Here is a 20,261-nt window from a genome sequence, read left to right on the forward strand (position 1 = left end):
TATATCCCACCCCCTCTCCCCAAGGGGACTTGTGGTGTCTTACAACAAGGAAAACAATATAAATAATAATAGTAACATAACTAAATCAGGAAAAGTTAAATCAGAACAGCGTATTTAAAAAATCATAAAGGAAAATGAAAGCACAATAAGCATGTTAATTATAACACAAAGGAACATTACTGATAATTATAAAACTATATAATGATTTAGATATATAATACACTAAACAATTAAGAGAAGCGACCTTTGTTTCTAATCCACTAAGAAAGAGAACTCCCAAAATACAAGGTTTGGTTGAGGGAATGGCTGCCCATCACAACAGTAGCTCAGCAAGGATTAGTGCAGGCCTTCAATGGACTAAAAGAATGTTATCTTCAAACATCAAGTTGACATTGCCTCAGGGAATATAGGGCATTACCTTTCACACTGCGTTAATGCCCCACTCAATTGCCTTATTCAGTTCAGTCTAGAAAGAGGTTTCTATTCGATTTGTATGTAAAAAAAAAAGAATGTCAGAACTTCAGGGAAGGGAAGAAGTGGTCCAGAGTTGTTGTTTGTTGTGGTATACCCCCAAGCTATTTCTACCCCCCCCCCCCCCGCTCCATATCAGGAGTGTCTTGAGAAACTGCAAGTTGCTTCTGGTGGGAGAGAATTGGCTGTCTGCAAGGATATTGCCCAGGTGATGCTCAGATGTTTTGACCATCCTTGTGGGAGGGAGCTCATCCACGCTCTCCCTAGGTTGGATTCGAATCAGCAACCTTCAGGTCAGCAACCCAAGCTAAAAAATATCAGTCCTGCCAGCACAAGGGTTTAATCCACTGAGCCATCAGGGGCTCCGCCCCATGTCATTTCTGACTTACAGTGACCTTAAGTCAAATTTATCATACCCTGTTTCCCTGAAAATAAGACATCCCCAAAAAATAAGACCTAGTACAGGGTTTGCTGAATTGCTAAATATAAGGCCTCCCCCGAAAGTAAGACCTAGCAAAGTTTTTGTTTGGAAGCATGCAACAAACAAATACCAGAGCATGCAGGATTGGTAAATGTACATACCAGTTGTACATGAAAATAATGGTAGTAACAAGAAATTCTTGACAGGAGTCACAGTTTGTTTGGTTTGGTTATGTTGGTTTGTGATAACAACTACTGTACAGTAGATAATAAATGTTCATTTTTTGTTCAACAGTAAATGTGAATTCTTCTTCTTGGAAAAATAAGACATCCCCTGAAAATAAGACCTAGCACATCTTTGGGAGCAAAAAATAATATAAGACACTGTCTTATTTTCGGGGAAACACGGTAACGTTTTATTGGAAAGATTTGTTCAGAGGGGGTTTGTCTTTGCTTTTCTGAGACTGAGAATGTACGAGAATCCTGTTTCAACTGGAAACACCCACTAGGTGACCAGGGGCAAGTCATATTCTGTCACTGTCAGTGGCAATAGTAACCCTCCTCTGGATAATTCTTCCCAGAAAAGTGATGTGATAGGTTCAGCTTAGAGTTGCCATAAGAGAGAAACAACTTGAATGCACACAAGAGCAACACTACAACATGATGGCATGTTTTATTTGGTTATACGAATTCAGCACTGTGAAGTCTATCTCTAGTGTAGCCTTCCTTAACTGGGTGCTTACAAGATGTAGTAAATTCTCACAATTCCTTATGAGAGTAGCCTTGCAACCCTTACATTGTTAGGGCCATTCAGAGCAGGGTCCTTATAAACAATCCTACCACAGTGGTAGCCTGATTCAAGTTAATTGTTCTTGTACTATAATTATTTACCCCTTGAGGCTGGTACTCTTCAGATGTGTTTGGTAAAACTTCTATCAGATTCAACTGTTTTTATGTGAACACCTGACCTGGAGCTAGTCTTGACACAAAAGTATTTTAAAATGCTTTAATGTTTTAATTTTTTAAAATCTTGCCTTTCATTTATTTTAAAGGTTTGTTGAAATGCTCTAAATGCACTGATTAAAAGCTCAGTGTCTTTTTTGATGTCATTTGGATTGTTCTCAGTCAGTTCTTTAGAAAAATTTGTTTATACTAATCTGGAGCATTCCACATCCCAGAGGTGTTCACTTGACCATGTATAGCCAATGCACTTTCTTAATGCTAAAGCTAATGCTGCCACCTCATCCTTCCTTGTATATTATTCTTTCTCATTCTCTCCTTGCTAAAGGAAACACAGAGATAATCTCTTTGGACATTATCCCATGCAGCCCCCCCCCCCATTCTAAACACTTGCAATACAGAAATTTAATGATGTACCACATGGCGCAGGAGGACTTCCTCATTGCATCTGTCATGTCTTGTAAAGAAAGTGTTTCTGAAGTGTCTAGAAATGGGGGAGGGGGAGGGGGAGGGGGAGGGGATGGCTAGAGATTTTCTTCTGATCTCAGGAATCACTATGAAATTGGAGAATATTGGGAAAAACATGTGGGATGGGATCTGCCAATTTTGCCTGTGTTGAATCACTTCAGTGACATGGAGTAAGGGGCATTCCTATGAGCAGTCTCCTACTAAGCATTGACATTTCTCTCAAAAAATCCTGCTTCATTAAATTAATTTTTAAAATTAATTTAATCATTAGAAATACCCACATTTTAAAACACCACCACTCTGGGTTTTTTTTTCCTTTCCTTTCTCCTTCATAGCAATCTTTGCTTTCAAAATTGCACCACAGCTAGCTTTTTAACTTTTGTTTCATACTTCTGTGATGGAGAACAATGAAACTGGGAGGAAGAAGAGGTGCTCAGAGAAGAGGGGGATACAGATCAATGCCTCCTGTCTCCTTGAGAATAGTAGGATTGGAAGGGAAAGTCTAGATCTCGAAAGTGGTTTCTGTCTTCTCAGAATAGTGCCTTGGATCTACTTGGGAATAGTGGGATTGAAAGAAAAAGTCTATATCTCCAAAGTGATGTCTATCTTGTAAGAATATTACCTCAGAACTACTTGGGAGTAGTGGGATGTCGTGCTTATCTTCTAAGAATATTGCCTTAAATCGACTCAGGAATAGCAAGAAAAATCCATCCCCAAAGTTTTTTTCCAAAGTGTTTTTTTTTAAAAAACAAAATTGAGTGGGGATTAACTGCTCTTGCTCATGGGATAAATCTGAAAATTGATGATTTTGGGAGAAAAGGCAAGAAAGGACAAAGTGTGATGGGATCTGGGACATGATATGATTTGTTTTCTACCATGGTAATATGATGCCTTCCCCAAAGCGATGACATCCTAAAAGCTTGATTCTTCATTCATGACTCAGAACTAACTAATTTGTCTTTGTCCTTTTACTAAGCCAAAATCTCCATAGTAACTTAATGTGGTTGGGTTGGCTGTTCCCTGCTTTTCTCCCAAGTGGAACTGAAGTCAGCTCACACATTAGTTCAAACATTATATGGATTAAAAAGTAAAGTCAACCCTCCACATTCACTGGGATAAGGGGCACAAGATGCCCACTAAAGTGAAAATTTTCAGATAATAGAATAATTATTTTGTACCCGAGAAAGCACCTCTCTAGGAACATTTAGTTTCTCCAGAATGACTTCCACTGGATAGTTCTGGAGGAACTACAGTTTCCTAAAAATGTTCTCTCTAGGATACTCAAGGTCCTCCAACATGACTATGATTAACTTTAGGCAGAAATTGACCATAGAGTTGCACTGGAGGACCTAGAATAATCAAGTCTACCAAATTCAAATCTGCAAATGTGGAAGGCCAACCATAGTGGTAAAAAAATTAAAACACAAATAATATCAGTATGCTCGTGCAAATTCTCCTTGTATAGGTTGTCTGCCTTTCCCTTCGGGTATAGCTTCCTTTTCATACCCTTCCCAAACCTTTTGCACAAACCTTTTTCTACATTTTTTTGTTCAGTTTATATCTCACCTTTCTTCCAAGGTGGGATTACAGAAATTAAAAGTGAAATTCATTTAAAACCTTGTTTTACTAAAGTTAAAATAGAATTAAATAATATATATATTTAAAAAACAGGATATTATATTGGATAGAGTGAATGACAAAGGAGTAAAAATGTGGGGAACTTATTTTAAGTATCCTCTCTTTTCCATTTTGTACTTCTATTTAACAACAAAGCATATGGGAAAGGGCACAGTGAAGTATCCACCACAAAGAAAGCCAGCATACATTGCTTTCATAAGAGCAGCTGCACAGGAAATGCAAGGTCTGGATGGGGCAGAGACGCTGTTTCTGTTCTTTCTGGATCACATTTAATGTCGGTGAGGTTCTCTTAGTGGCCAGTCAAGTGTCCTCCTTTTTCAGCTGCCTGTTAACATACACATCTTTTTAATTTACCAATTCAATTAACTGCTAAGGAAACTGGAAGCTATGTACCCAGAATGGGAGGATGAGTCCATCTTTATTTGCTAGTTAATCAAAATCCAATGGCCTTTGAAAATAGTTTGCAATAACCATTAATTAGGAAGGATACCTAAATTTGGGATTCAAAGGACATCACACAAGCCAAATGAAAGAGCACAGAATATGCATAGACCTTCATGCTCCGTTTGCCTTGGGGGAAAAAATGAAACTGCACCTGATCTGGAAATAATCTTGACAAGACTCACAGGTGCACTGATGAAGCAATTATCTGAATACATGGACTGACTTTAAACATTGCCCTTCAGAAGATGTTTTTCAAATGATGTACATTTTGAAAGGATATCTTTGCCAATGAGTATTGTTACTGATGGGGCCTTGATTATCTTTCCTTAAGGTTTGAATGAAAAAATTATGTATCAGTGTAATCTAAAATTGAGAGAGTCAATGTGTTGCAGTAATTTGAATGATGAACTAGGACTCTAGGAAACCAAGCTTCCAAGTGCTGCTCTGCCAGAAAAGCTCACTGAATGATGGGCAAGTCACAGTCTCTCAGCATTAGTGAAGAGAATGGCAAACCTCATCTGAATAAATATTGCCAAGACCCTCCCATAAAAGGGTCAACATAAATCTGAGATTACTTAAAGACACATTATTATGATTAACTTTATTTATACCCCGTGGGGATTCAAGGCGGATGACAATCCATACTAGTCAAGTTTTAAAAGTGCAATACAAAAGTTGAAAAAACCAATTAAATAGTAGACATGGGTCCAAACTTTGTCACATCCATTTGAATTGTGTTTCTGTTTTGTACCTGTTTTGTACCGTCCATTCGGATGGCATGGAACGGGAAGGCCCCTCCTGGAACAAAAATAAACTCGATTCGAAAGGCAGACGGGAGCGGGTACTGGTTCCAAGCCTGCTTTTCACATCGACATAGGCCCAAAGAGCCAGGGCCTGGCAGAGCCTGCAGCCGAACACCGAGTAATGAACGCTTCTTACTCGGCGTTCGGCTGCAGGCACCCCTGTGCTTTGGGCCAACGGGTGCAGGCTTTGGGACTATGCACCCAGGCCTCACAGGACCTGCAGCCAAGTGTTGAGTAAGGAGCACTCCTTACTCGGTGCTTGGCTGCAGTCCCTGCAAGGCCCAATCACATAGGCCCAAAGCCTGCACCCATAAGCCCGGGTGCTTTGGGCCTATGGGTGAAGCCCCCCCCCCCCAATAATGGGCTGAAAGAAAATGGATCTTTCCACACCGAAGAAGAAGAACAAATATCTGCCCTCCTGATTTCGGGGGGCTCAATCAAAACAGATTGGGGCCGCCACCAAAAACTGGGACATGAAACGGATCAAGGTTTTCCCTGAATGCACATTTCTATTAAAAAGTAACAGTATAATAAAATAGAATTAAAATACAATAAATACACTGAAATTACTTTTAAAACTCATATCCTTCCATGAAATAGAACAGAGAATGTTTGTAATGAGGATCCAGAGTGTCACAGGAAATAAATATCAAAGTAATCATCAAGTCTAAAAGACCATTTGAAGGAGAGAAAAGAGGCTATGGCAGGAAGGTCCAGGGAACTGGAACAAAGAATTCCAAAGATGATCCTAGATAACTGTCAATTGCAATAGAGGAAATGCTTTGTCTATACTGAATTGTATGTTTTCTCAATAAGACTCAGAACCCTTCCACACAGCTGTATAAAATCCCACATTATCTGCTTTGAACCGGGCTATATGGCAGTGTGGAGGACTCAGATAACCCAGTTCAAAACAGATATTGTGGATTATCTGCCTTGATATTCTGGGTTATATGGCTGTGTGGAAGGGCACTCAGATCCCAGATAAAGAGAAGGTGTGTGCAAAAGAACCTTAGCAAACCTTTCAGAATTCAAGGGTTTAGGGAAGATCAGAATCCATTCACCTTCTGACCCCTTCTACGCTGCCATATAATCCAGATTATCAAAGCGAATAATCCACATTATATGCTTTGAACTGGATCATATGAGTATACACTGCCATGTAATCCAGTTCAAAGCAGAAAATCTGTATTTTATATAGCAGTGTAGTGGGCGCCTTGGTCAGGATATCCAGAATGAAAGATGCAGGGAAATGGCTGCAGAACATCTGTTTCAACACTTTCAGTGAATGAGACTTATCACTTTTAGAAGTAATCTACTTTGTTGACAAACAGGTCCTACTCTTCAGAGGTTTCGCTCATGTTCTACTGAAATCTATTTCCTTGAAATTTTGACTCTAGTTCTCGTCCTGTCCTTTGGAGCTACAGAAACTGCTTCTTTTTCTATGCTATAGCCCACTACGTTGCCTCTTCTCTCTTCTTCTTACTCTTTTATAGAGGACTTCCTCAAAGAAGTTTGATTTCACAATTCAAATGAACTTGATCACTGTTCCCTGGAGTGGCTGCAGTCCAACCGGCTTGGTTGTCTTTCTCAATGTTTGGCATGTGGACCAGACATGATAATCCACATGGAGAGCAGCGTAAGCAATTAATTAATCCACATGGAGCACAGCCTATGCAATTAATTAATAGATTAAGATTAGGTATCATGACTCATCTTCTGAAATTTGAAGAACTGGACACAGACAAGTGAAATTGCCAGTATACAGCTCCAGATAGCCATGATGGGGAGGAGCTGAGAGAGTTGGGGGGATTCCAGCCACTGTTAAATAGGAAATATTGACTCATTAAACCCCTGGTGTCCCAGAGACAGTTGCCTATAAATCTCTCAGCAACTTTCTGGTGTCTTTGTTGCTTCCAATTATTCTCAGTGATTGGCTGCTCTTGACCTTGCACTGCTTATGATTGATAACTGTATGTCTTTTTTGTTGTCTTTGTTTATTTGACATGCTGTAACCACCAGCTGATGACCTCACTCTTGCATAGCCTTTCTCTACCATCATTCTGGTTGTCTACCCAAGGACTTCATTGTCTTGAGCTCCTCAAGAAATCAAGGAAGCTGTGCTCTGCTCCCAAGGAAAGAATACCTGGGAAGAAATGTATCAGTTGCTGGAGTCATTTCCCTGTTCCACAGATTAACCAGAGCATCAACAGAATCACCAACCCTAGCAACTGGAAAATAATCCAGAGCATTCAGGAATCTTTTTGGATCCATCAGTCTCTGAAGGTAGACCATTTTAATAGGTTCACTGCCCTTGCAGAGGTTAGTAGTCTCAGAATATTTAAACCCTACCTGTCGATGACAAAACAGTTCTTTCAAACCTCTTTGAAAGTCCCAGATCACCATTACTCAGATCAGCAAAAAAACAGATCAAGAGTGTAGCTTGTGTAGAGAGGCAGATAGTAATGGAAAAAGGCCCCAGGTTGCCATGGAAGTCATGAAACCCTAAACTGGCCTTAGCATGGATGTCAAAATCCCACCCAACAATAAGTTTGGGAGAGATTAGTATAACTTCTGTGATCACATTTGACAGGAGATAGTTGGGTAGCAGGGGGTACAGTACACCAACAAGAGGATGAGAGGATGGACAGGTGTCCTTATTACGTCCTCTCAAACCTTGGCGATTGCTGGACAGGGTATCTCAATAGAGGCAGGGGAAGGGCAATTCTAGGTCCCGGGAGCAAAAATTGTGATTACCTTTTTATATACCAGTGACAGCATTGTATGAAAAACATGTCCATTGGTCAATACTGGTTATTAAGAAACTCTGACTATAACTAGTTTGATAAAATCCCTAAAAATCATCCAGTGATCCTCAGTGTTTTGCTTTGCAGTTCGCATTTCCCAAAGAAGTTATGGGTATATCTGTAGAGGGCACTGTTTGCTGTAGAGGGGTCACTTTACCTAGGTTTTCCCCTTGACATTAAGCCTAGTTGTATCCGACTCTGGGGGGTGGTGCTCATCTCCATTTCTAAGCCGAAGAGCCGGTGTTCTCTGTACACACCTTCAATGTCATGTGGCCAGCATGACTGCATGGAGTGCCGTTAGCTTCCTGCTGAAGCAGTACCTATTCATCTACTCATATTTGCATATTTTCAAACTGCTAGGTTGGCAGAAGCTGGGGCTAACCTCAGGAGCTCACCCCGCTCTCCAGATTTGAATCCCCGACCTTTTGGTCAGCAGATTCAGCAACTCAGCAGTTTAACCATCTGTGCCAGAGAGATGAGAAGGGGAGAGATGAAAGAAGGGAAGGAAGGAGGAAAGAAAAAAAGGAAGGAGAGAGGGGAGGGGGAGGAAAAGGGAGGGGACTGGTATCACGCAGGACCGGCCCGAGGAAATTTAAAGGGGTAAGCAAATATTTTTTTGCGCCCCCTCCCCTGCGCTGCAGGAGGCGTGGCCAGGACTGGCCCCGCCTCCCGTGCCCTAACCCGCCTCCCACGCCGGGCGGCCACACCTCCCGCGGCGCGGGAGGCGGGGCCAGGGTGCGCGGCGTGGGAGGCGGGGTCAGACGTGGGCCCGCCTCCCGCGGGGCACACCCTGGCGCAGCCAAGCTGCGGCAGGAGTTCTTCCAGGCCGCAGCCTGAAAGGACTCCCGCTTCAGCGGGCGCGCGCCATGGGAGGCGTGGCTGGTCCCGGCTCCCGCGGGGTGCGCCCTGGCCTGGCTGCGCCATGGCGCGCCCCACAGGAGGCGGGGCCAGACCTGGCCCTGCCTCCGTGTCACACGGCCCCGCCTCCACCAGGTGTGGCCCCGCCTCCCAGGGGCTCAATAGCGCCCCTGGGAATGTGGCGCCCAACGCGGGGGCGTGGCCAGCGTGCCGTGTTGGGCCGGGCCTGGTATCACGGAAAAAGAGAACAAAATGCAATTTATTTTTCAATTTAAAATTTATTTTTCCTAATTTTGCGTGTGCAGATCCACTTTAAAAAATGACCAGAATTTGAATAGGAATGCAATGTATTTTATCATCAGGTAGATGATGACTGGATGATCCATGCTTAATCAGCTATTCAACTTCTGTTTGCTGATGAACAATTTCTAAGTGCTCTTCCACACAGCCATATAACCCGGAATATCAAGGCAGAAAATCCCACAATATCTGCTTTGAACTGGGTTATCTGAGTCCATACTGCCATATATTCCAGTTCAAATCAGATAATGTGGGATTTTATTCAGCTGTGTGGAAGGGGCCTAAGTCTTCCTTCTCCCTTTTTACAGTTCTTTATCTTAAAACTGAACTTGTGTTAGGCTAACCTTCAAGTAAAGGAAACCTCCAAGCACAGCATCATTCTCTAAAGAATATGATGCATGGCCACAATGCCTTATGGTGCACAGACTGACCATGGAGCCTCTAACAGATCCTCAGATTAAATATAGTTTCCCAGCTGCAGATACAGTGTCATAATGTCAGTGTAACCATATATAATTCACATAACTAGATACAAATGACTAGGGATGTGGACACTTAACAAAAACATGCATGACAAAATCTCCTTATGTGCCATTAGAACAATCTCTTTATATTTTTTTATATTTCTGTCAAATGTGGAGATTGGCCAAAGGTGGTTTTGTTCTCTGTCCATTTAATGCAGAGCAAACCTCTAGCTATTGTTCAGAGGCTGCTTTTCATCTTCTTTCCATTTTTAAAAAAAGGCTTTGCAGAGGAATAAAATAAAGACAAGCATGGCAAAAGAGGCACAAAAGGAAGATTTTAATCAGGAAAACCAGCCGCCTGTTCTCTAGGCAGTTTCCAAGCAACTTTAATAGAAGGCCAACCTGAAGCAAAATAAAAGACAGTGGAAGCAAGACATTATTTTCTATAATAAAGTGACCATGAATGCTGCCGGTTATCGACAAAGAGTGGCCAACATGAACACTTATTTATGTATTTCTGTGAATACATATGAACATTCCTTTTCAAGAAAAAGGGAACAATCAAATTGGAGTGAGAATTTTAATTCCTGCAATGTGCTCAATTAAAGCTTTAGTTAAACATTGAATAAATAAATGTAAATGACAGAATATTACAAATATATTAAATTATACAATTAATTAACTGAGCCTGTTAACATGGCTGTTTTCTATATGCACAATGTAAGAAAGACACACAAATACCTGAAGAGACATTTTAAATCCATATACCCAGATTCATGAATCCCCTTTAAAATTTTCTGTGTTTTACACTTGGTTGTCTGCAATAATTTGTATATATCAAACAAAGCATGTAATACATTTGGTTGACCATTTATATAAGCAATGGTGAATCTTATAATGAAGGTACTCACCAGTGGCAGTCCCCATAACTATATACCTAAAAAGGAACTAAAGTAATATGGCAGAAGCTGTGTTGATCTATTATTTTTCAATATTTATTTCATCAGTTTTCGTTTCTACCAGAAGTAGGTCTTCTATAAATCTAAAGAATTTCAGCTTCCCCCTTAAGATCAAGGCACCGCCCAAAAGAATGACATCTTATAGCAGTATATTGTTGCCAGGAAAATCCAACCTCTCTAATTTCTTTTTGGCCCCTTATACACTGCCATATCATCCAGATTATCAAAGCAGAAAATCTACATTATCTGCTTTGAATTGGATTATATGTCTCTACACTGCCATATCATCCAGTTCAGATCAGATAATCTGGATTTTATACAGCAGTGTAGAAGGGACCTCAGGTTTTTGATGTTCTACTACTTCAATTCTGCAAGCTCTAGTTTCATTGCCCAAAGGAACTAAACAAATCCACTCTTTGTTTAGTACCAGAAAGAAGAATCTATCGTATTTTGTCAAACTTTAGGAATGTGACCGTAGACTCAAAAATCCCCCACAAAAATAATTTTGGAAAATTTCAATACATACATTTATTATTGGAAGTAAATAGTTACAAATAACTATTTGTCAGTAATTTCCACTTGGAATAAATATTGCTAACATCACTTTATGATTCTAACTAAAAGAAAGAAACTGCTTGCAGGAAAAATGTAACTTTTAAGTTCCTTTTATTGGTGTAGGAATGGTGGAACTATCTGGAAGTGGAAAAAGAGCATATAGTTCAAGTGCTGGGTTTCCCTGTGCCTTGTACTTTGTTGTATTTGTGGAAGTAACAATGAGACGAGTGGAAGGAGAATGCATTTTGTACTAGTAGGGCAGCAGTTTTCAGCATCCTGGTGTTTTAAAAAGCAACAAAATAACTCTTTTTAATTAATTTAATTAAATGTAATTAATTACATTTCTATTCCATTTCATTACAAAATACAATCTCTATAATTCATATATTTATTTTCTTCTTATTTCCCCCGTTGTGCTCTTTAACAAAATAACTCTTTAAGTCTATTTGTGAAAAAATTAAGAATAGCATTTAATTTTTTTAATGATACTAGTAATTGCTTTGCCTGCTCCTTCCACCCAGGAATATAACTGCAACCAATTTTTTTTTGTAAAAAAAACAAAAACAACACTCTAATTTCTGGTGTCGCTTCATTGTATTCTTGGATGAATATCAGTGACAATAAAAGAATGGATTCAATGATATTAGGAGTGTTGTACTGAATCTTTGCTAGCAGAAATCTTGACATTCAGGATTCCTGTTCTAAAGACATATACATTTACCTGGACCTAACATTAAGGCATCAACACTGCATGGACCCATTTTGTCTAGGGTTAACACATTCATGTCTTAACTGGGTGCTTCTGTTTCCATTCTCACAATGAGTACAATTTCTAGCTGGACTTAAGACATTGAGCTCTGATCAGACAGGAAATATTGATTAGGGTGCATTTCCTCTATTTAATTGTTGGATTCAGCCAAGGATTATAATAGACCCACAAGCTGTTTGGAGTTTTGTTCCACTGATCACTGGCTGCATTCTGAGAAAGTCTTGTAAATGGGATCATATTGTCAGGACAAGAACTCTAGCTCAGCCAAGTGAGGGACTCCAAGCTCCTAGCAGCAAGCAGGTGTTTATTGAAGCAACAATTGGACATATCCTAGCATGAAAACTGAACTTGTAGCCATACACTGACCTTGGCGAACTATGCTGCCTAAGCCAATCATCTGTTTTGAATTTGCTTTCTTCTCTGTGGGGAAATATCTGTGCCTGACAGTGATTAGTGTAGAGATCTACTGTATCATGCTTTATAGTGTAACTTCAACTGAATGTGATTATGCTCAAGGACTGCTTAAAGCATTACACATATTTTTAAAGTGAGAGGGTTCAGGTCCATAGGTTAAGACTACAACATCTATTAATTTAATGATCACAAAAATCAACTGACGGGGATAGAGGATGAGCTGAGGTTACAAGTAGATGTGTGACAGGATTGAAAATTGTGTAGCCCTTTAGATTTTGTTGGACCACAACTCGCAGCATTCCTTGCCTTTGACTTTGGTAGCTTTGGCTGCAAGGACTTGCAAGCCAACCACATCTGGAATGCCTAATGAATCCCACTCTGGTCTGTGGAATGAGAATTTCCATAATACCCTTTATATTTTATTTCATATCAAAAGCATTGCATAAATTAGTATAAAACTGATAAAAATAGAAGGATCACAAGTGGCTAAATATCTTTTGACCAAAAATGGGCAACAGCAACCGCATTGTCTGTAGCCTCAAACAATTCTTCCTCTATACATGAGGCAGGACATTGTGGTCAGGCATACAGCTGTGGAGTTTTCTGTTCTGCTCCGCAGTCACACAAGGTGGAGGATCCCTCCAGGTAGTGCCATTTTGCCAGGTTGTCTTTTGATCTGCCCACTCCGCTTCTCAGTCTGTTCAGGGACTTCCAAGTTGCCTATTCTTGGTTTACCCCTGGAGGAAGACCCTCGTGGGGGGCCATCCAGTTGGGATTGCCTGGTTTAGCTGCCCAGAGGGATATTCTTGTTTCCATAATACCCTGATCTTGTTTGGAAAGAAGGTGAAGGTTAGAAGAATAACTATTCCACCAGATTTGGCTACTTACTATCATCCACCAAGAAGATCTAAGGGTGAAATGTAATGCTTCACTATGGCAGCGTAGATTATTCTCTTTTCTTTGCTTCCCATGTCTTTAGGCACCCAAAAATCTGCTTTCTGAGATCTCTCAACACTTTGGAACTGGAAACAGATTCAAGAGAGTACAGGGTTTTAATTTTCTCCATCCCAACAGTGACTGTAGTTTTTTTCCATCATTATCTTCCTGATGGATATTAACCTACATCAGTAGTAATATGGTGTAGAGGAGCTCGGTAGATATCACCACTGCATGATTCATGGCAGTCCATGATTCTCCTTGACCAAGTTTCCCAACACTCAAGAAATACATTTTCTGATAACATTTTGAATATTTTTAATCCATTCCAACACTACAGTGGTGGGAAAAGTGGGACAGTCAGTCCTCTCTACCCATGGATATGGCATCCATACATTCAACCCATGGCTTGAAAATATGAAAAAAGATTGACAAAAGAAACTTTGATTTTGCCATTTTACATAAGGGACAACATTGCAAATCCACAGATTTGGGTACCCATGGGGGTCCTTGAACCCAGGCAAGCAGATACAACAGATCATTGTATAGTCTAAGGAGCTCTTCATGACAGCAAATATAACTTCTAATCAAAGAGAATCCAGATGATCTGGTTTAGGTAAAGACTTTCTGAAAGCCTAAGTCTACCATATTAATCTGCCGAAGTCTTACCATCTTTGGAAGAGGTATTTCTGTTGGTCCCATCACAAGCTGGTAAGGATATATCCTCTAGTGAGGTTATAGAGGAGAGCCTTCTTAGCAGCTGCTCCTAGCCTGCGAAACTCCCTCCTAGAGAAATTTTGGGTAGCCCCTTCCCCATTCTCTCTTTTGGCAGCAAGCAAAGACATTATTATTTAAGCAGTACTTCAGATTTGCTAGTCAGAGCAAGGGGATACTATCAGAAAATGCTTCCCTATATTTCTCCTCTTCATTGTTGTGGCTTTTGAGTCATTTCCAACTTACGAAAAGAATAAGATCTCTCTATCATGGGATTTTCTTTGTAGGATTTATTTAGATGGGATTTCTTATTGCCTTCTGTTGGGGCTGGGTGTGATCTGCCCAAGGTCACCTAATTAATGTTAATGGCTTGGTGGATACCCCCACCCCAATTCCTAGTCCAACTGAAACCATGTTGGCTCTTGTTTCACCTCTACTGTACACTGGAGATGCACCTGTTAAACATCCGCTGCCACGAAACTCTAAGGGCAACAATGACTAGTAAGACACAAAAATCAGGTGGTGGCGTGGGATTACATACCATATTAATAGCAGGATTTATGATGACACAGTCTCAGCCAGCTATTCTAAAAGTAGAGAATGGGGCTGATTTTACTTTAGTTTGTCTAATTTTAAGCTTTAGTACAGCCATGCACATTTAATTCTAGAACCAGAAATTATGCCATAACTGTTTGTCTATTTAGTTGCCTGTTATATTATTCAATCCCATATGTTTGACCAAAAAGTCAAATTAATTGTGTTTTTAATTGGTTAAAATGAAAATCAAAATAAGAGTACACCTGTTCCTTCAGATAATGCCTGAATATATAGTTCCTTTTAAAAATAATTAAATCTAAAATGCATAGTTATGACAAGATAAGATATTTAAACCTTTTTTGATGCAAGTTTGAGACTGGTCATCAGCAAATGTAGGCTTTTTTTGAGAAAAAAAAATTGCTCCATTTTGCATGAAAGTTAAGGTAAAGGCTTCCCCCTGAAATTAAGTCTAGTCTTATCTGACTCTGGGGGTTGGTGCTCCATTTCTAAGTCGAAGAGCTTAGGTCATGTGGCCAGTATGACTGCATGGAGTGCTGTTACCTTCCTGCCAAAGCGGTATGTATTGATCTACTCACATTTGCATGTTTTCGAACTGCTAGGTTGGCAGAAGCTGGGGCTAACAGTGGGAATTCACCCCACTCCCCGGATTCGAACTGCCGACCTTTCGGTCAGCAAATTCAGCAGCTCAGCAGTTTAACCCATCATGAAATAAATTCTTATGATTGTAGGCACTGCCATTCAACTTTTATTTCATTCAAATAATAAGTGAATGTATTCCTCAAAGATGTTTTCTTCAGCTTATGGTAGCCACTACTGAAGTCCTCACAGATGCTCTCTATTAACTAAAATATAGGTCAAAACAGCACAATCAATATTAATATCAACATCAGCCCAGATAACACCAATATCATCAGCACCAGCATCAAAATTGTCCCCATCGATCCAAGAAACACCAGCTAAAGTTCCTAGTTTGTATTAAATGCTGACTTTAATTTTCATTTGTCTCTTTATAGATGTCTGTGTCATGCTGAAATCTTTTTCATAGCCAGGCTCACATTTGACAAAATTTGGCCTGAAATATCGCACATATGTCTCTATGCACTACTTTGGATGCCCAGTGTGGCCTCTTAAGATGGCCTGGACATTTCTTCTGAAAAGTGATGAAAAGATGAGCTTGTACATGCCTAATAGCCATTCTTTTCCTTTCTTCTTTGAATAAAAACTGTATTCTTTCATGAACCATTTTTGGCACTTCTTTGATTCTGTGATTTAGCTTGCAGCATGACAGTATAGGTACCGTCCAAGAAAATAAGTGTAAACGTCCCTGCTGAGCATTTGGAGTTTTTATGTTTTCTCTGGATAGTTGCCACTGATACAGTCCATTAACTGTATGTCCAGCTTTCCAAAAACATCTCTTTAAATGGGCAGAATTCCCAGTAGATGATACTTCATACACCCAAGATATTGGTTTGGATCAGACTTAGTCATGTTTAGAGCTGATTAAATTAATGGAATGAGTAAGTAATAGCTAAACGAAGTAGCAAATATGATGGGTTTGGGCAACCCATGCTTTAAACTCCACATGGATTTGTATATAACATATCTTAGGCTTGTCGTGGATATGTTTCAAATATGAAGCCAATTATGTTGGTTGTATATCTTGGCCTTCATGTTTTAATGTTTTGAATTTCTGGTTTTAATGTTTCAAAAACCTCAGATTTTAATGTTTTAATGTTTCAAACTTCTGGTCTCTGACCGTAATAAATAAATTCCTTCATTCACCATATATTTTATCGCATTCAGATTTTCCAAATTACGCTTCTAAGCACAATCCAATGGAGAATTCTGGGCATTCAAAGCATATTTTGCCTTGATGTTCTCATTGTTTCTGCTTGATGCAGCCATACTATATGACAGTACATTGTAGATTAATGATAGAATAATATGGTATTATGATAGAAGAACTGATTTTTTTTAGAATGAGACATTAGATGCTGCTTAACTATTTTTCATAAGACGTGGTTGCATACATGTGTGAGAGATTTTAGGCTTTTGCTTTCCTCAGTAATGCAGCTGGCCTTTCATTACACACACAATCTATATAGATATGTCCCAGCTGTGTTACCGAGGAAGGTGGAAACCAAAACACTTAAATCATCTTTAGCCCAAATGTATTCATGCTTTTCTTTATTTTTAGTTACACACTGTAATATCTGGCATCTTTCTATGTTTCAAAGCCTACTTGTTAGCAGTCATGTTTAGAATATATATATATATATATATATATATATATATATATATTGTCATCAAGTCCAAGTCCATCCAAGATACTATAACTGACTGAACCCCTTCAGCCTTTCTAAAATGTCCATGTAGCATTTTGTTGTTTATTCGTTCAGTTGCTTCCGACTTTTCGTGACCTCATGGACCAGCCCATGCCAGAGCTCCCTGTTGGCCATCGCCACCCCCAGCTCCTTCAAGGTCAAGCCAGTCACTTCAAGAATACCATCCATCCATCTTGCCCTTGGCTGGCCCCTCTTTCTTTTTCCTTCCATTTTCCCCAGCATCATTATCTTCTCCAAGCTTTCCTGTCTTCATCTTTGCCTTTAATATCCTTCCCTCCAGTGAACAGTTGGGCATTATTTCCTGGAGTATGGACGGGTTGGATCTTCTTGCGGTTCAAGGCACTCTCAGAATTTTCCTCCAACAACACAGTTCAAAAGCGTTATCTTCCTTTGTTCCCATCCATGGGTTATTATGGAGACTACCATTGTTTTAACTATGCGGACCTTCGTTTCCAGTGTGATGTCTCATTAATCCGTGAACAGTGTTTCCAGAGTTTGGAATTAACTCACGAATTAACTTGTTAATTTATTAATTTAAATACATTCTGGCAGTTTCCTCAAATTTGTTACTTTCTGCAACCAACGTTTGAACATTTGGTGTTCACTGCCCACATTTCATTCCTATTTTGTTATGTTAGCTTTTATTTACATTTATGATCTGTTACAGCTCTGTTCATTGCTTATTTTCTACCTAGTTTATGGTTACTTTATTCATATAACTGATGTTTACATTAATATTCTCATTCTATTTATCCCATAATTCTCTCACTATTAGTCTGGTAGATGTATATGCTATACACAATAAATTTGTTACATTTGTCATCTGGGAATGGTTTCTATATTGGTTTATGTTATTTTTTGCAGCCATAGTATTCTCTAGCATTTTTGTTTATGTTTTGACTGTGACACTTTTGTGTTATTTGTCATTATTGCTTCTTCATATATTTCATTGGACTACAGTTGAGAAAACTAATTTTTGTACTACAGCTCCCAGCATCCCCTAGTCAGCTACACTGACTGGGTGTTCTGGATGCTGTAGTTCAAAACAGGAACTTTTAATAAATTGTTGTAGACAACCATGTAGTATAGATCTCAGAAACATGAATATTCTGAAAAAAAATGGAGCTATATAATCCAACCATTTGAAGGCAATGGTTTACATTTTTGTTGAAAAGAGTACTACACGGTCTAAGTGTATGATTTAACATTTGTAAATTTCACATTCCTTTTCTGAGTTGGAGAGTAAATGGGCCTATTATAATTTCCAAGCCAGATGTTTTAGTTTACTGAGCCTGTTTGATCCTTGCACCTGTCTAAAGCCAGCAGTTGCCGGATTAACATAAGGGGCTGGTGTGTGGAGTTTGTTAAAATATTTTTTTAATGGACAACTGTTACTGAACAAGGGAGTGGTGTGAAAACGAGGAGACTTCTGGTATAAAGGACTGCCTGTTTGTGACACAAGGCAGTACACATCATTTATAGTACAAAACAGGCATGCAACTTTAACCCGGGCTGTCCATGTGCTGGAATATACATTACAAAGTGACAATTACGGGAACTGCGAATGAATAGGCGAAAAAGTGGTGGGAGGAAAGGAGACATATTACCCACATCCATCTGTGGGACAGCCGTGCAGTTCCTCAGAATTAGATATTGTTTCTGGTGGATTATGACAATTATAAAAGGAAGAACAGGCTCCCTGCCCCTATAGAGAACTTCATCCTGTGTCTTAAAGGGAAGCAATAGCTTTCCACTGACAGCCCTACCATTATAGCACATGAGAATTTGTTTTCACAGCACTCCAGGCCAAATAGTTTCTCCGCTTTAAGAAGATCGGTTCGGCCTATTGACCTAGGATGGTAAAGCAGTGACCTCTCCAAACTAATCCTGCCTCAGCCAGAATCCCGCAGAGCTGCCGAGCCTCCGCAGTCAGACCTCAAATCCAGAGTTTGGACCAAAAGGGCTTTAAATTCCTTGTGAAACTCAGGGCTCCTCCAGATGGATCAATAATTCTGGTTAATGCTAGGTTATCTGTTCCTGGGTTATGCGTTAATTTCTTGTTTTATCTTAATTTGATATGTTATGTATTTTGTTTATATTTGTCACGCCCAGGGCAACGAGAGCACTAAGAACCGACACACGGAGGCCAAAAACTATCTAATATCTTTATTAAGGGAATATGTAAGAATAATAAAAACAAGTAGGAAATATAGTCCAATAAAAGACCTTTCAGGAAAGGTCAGAAATAGTCCAAAATTATATTGTCCAATATTTTATATTAGAGTCCAAAGTTGTAGATCCAAACCGAAACACACTCTATTTGCAAGCAATAGAGTGGGGAGACGTCCAAATTCCTTCCAAAGTTCAGAGTAAGTCCACAGCAAAATTAGAAACAAGGCTTGATACTAGAAGCAAGGTCCAAGGCTGGAAACAAGGCAAGATAGTTCTTGAATACTTGGCTAGACAAGGCAAGGCAAGGAACTGGAGTTGCGGACTTTGCGAAGTCCACACTTGGCTGGAACCACGAAATCACTCCCGAAGTTGATCTGTTGACTCCGCACGGACTTCTTCGTGTCGGGCACTTGTAACTCGGTTTCATTTCTCTGCAAAGCAGGTGTCCTGAGCTTCCTTTCCCAAGGGAAAGGAGAGCGAAACACATCTCCTTCCAGATGCGTTCCTCCCTAGAGTTTCCCAGGGGAATATGGCTAATTAATGTCTTGTTTAGCTGCTAATCTCAAGCTTCTCCGAAACTGTTCTTTCTCACCCTGGCCCGCCGCATAGGACTGTTTCCTGGGAAAAGGAGGGGAGGCAGGGGAAAAGGCCTGTTCAAGGTCTTCCTTAATGGGCTCTCGGGTAGAATCATCAACAACAGGCATCTGGAAAGATTCTGGCTCCTGCTGAGCCGGCAAAAATCCCCTGTTTTCATCCTCATCAGCTACAATGGCGCTGGGATCAGAACTCCAAGGCCCATGAGACATCACAATATTATCTAATTATGTTTTACATTGTTGTTGTTGTAGTTGTTGTTGGTATTGACACAACGACATTGTATGACACAGGAAACAAGATAGATATACTGGATTTCATATCACAAAATCACAAGTCGAACACTTCCCAAGCATTTGGACTGTGCCCCCCCCCGTAGGTGCCATCTTGTTGTTTGTGTGTGTTTGTGTGTGTGTGTGTGTGGGGAGGGGGGGGGCTTAACTGTTCCAATGATGCTGAGAGCTGTGCTGGCGGTAGTGTAACTACCGGCAGGTCCAACCAAGCCAGAGAGGTCTCAGCTGAGGAGTGGAACTAAGAGCACCTAACCCATTAGCATTATGGAGAATCAAACCAAAACAAAGTCTATACTGGCTCGGTCATCGCCCAGGATAA

The sequence above is a fragment of the Anolis carolinensis genome, chromosome 1 (genome assembly GCF_035594765.1).
Source record: "Anolis carolinensis isolate JA03-04 chromosome 1, rAnoCar3.1.pri, whole genome shotgun sequence".
In the NCBI taxonomy this organism is placed as follows: Eukaryota; Metazoa; Chordata; class Lepidosauria; order Squamata; family Dactyloidae; genus Anolis; species Anolis carolinensis.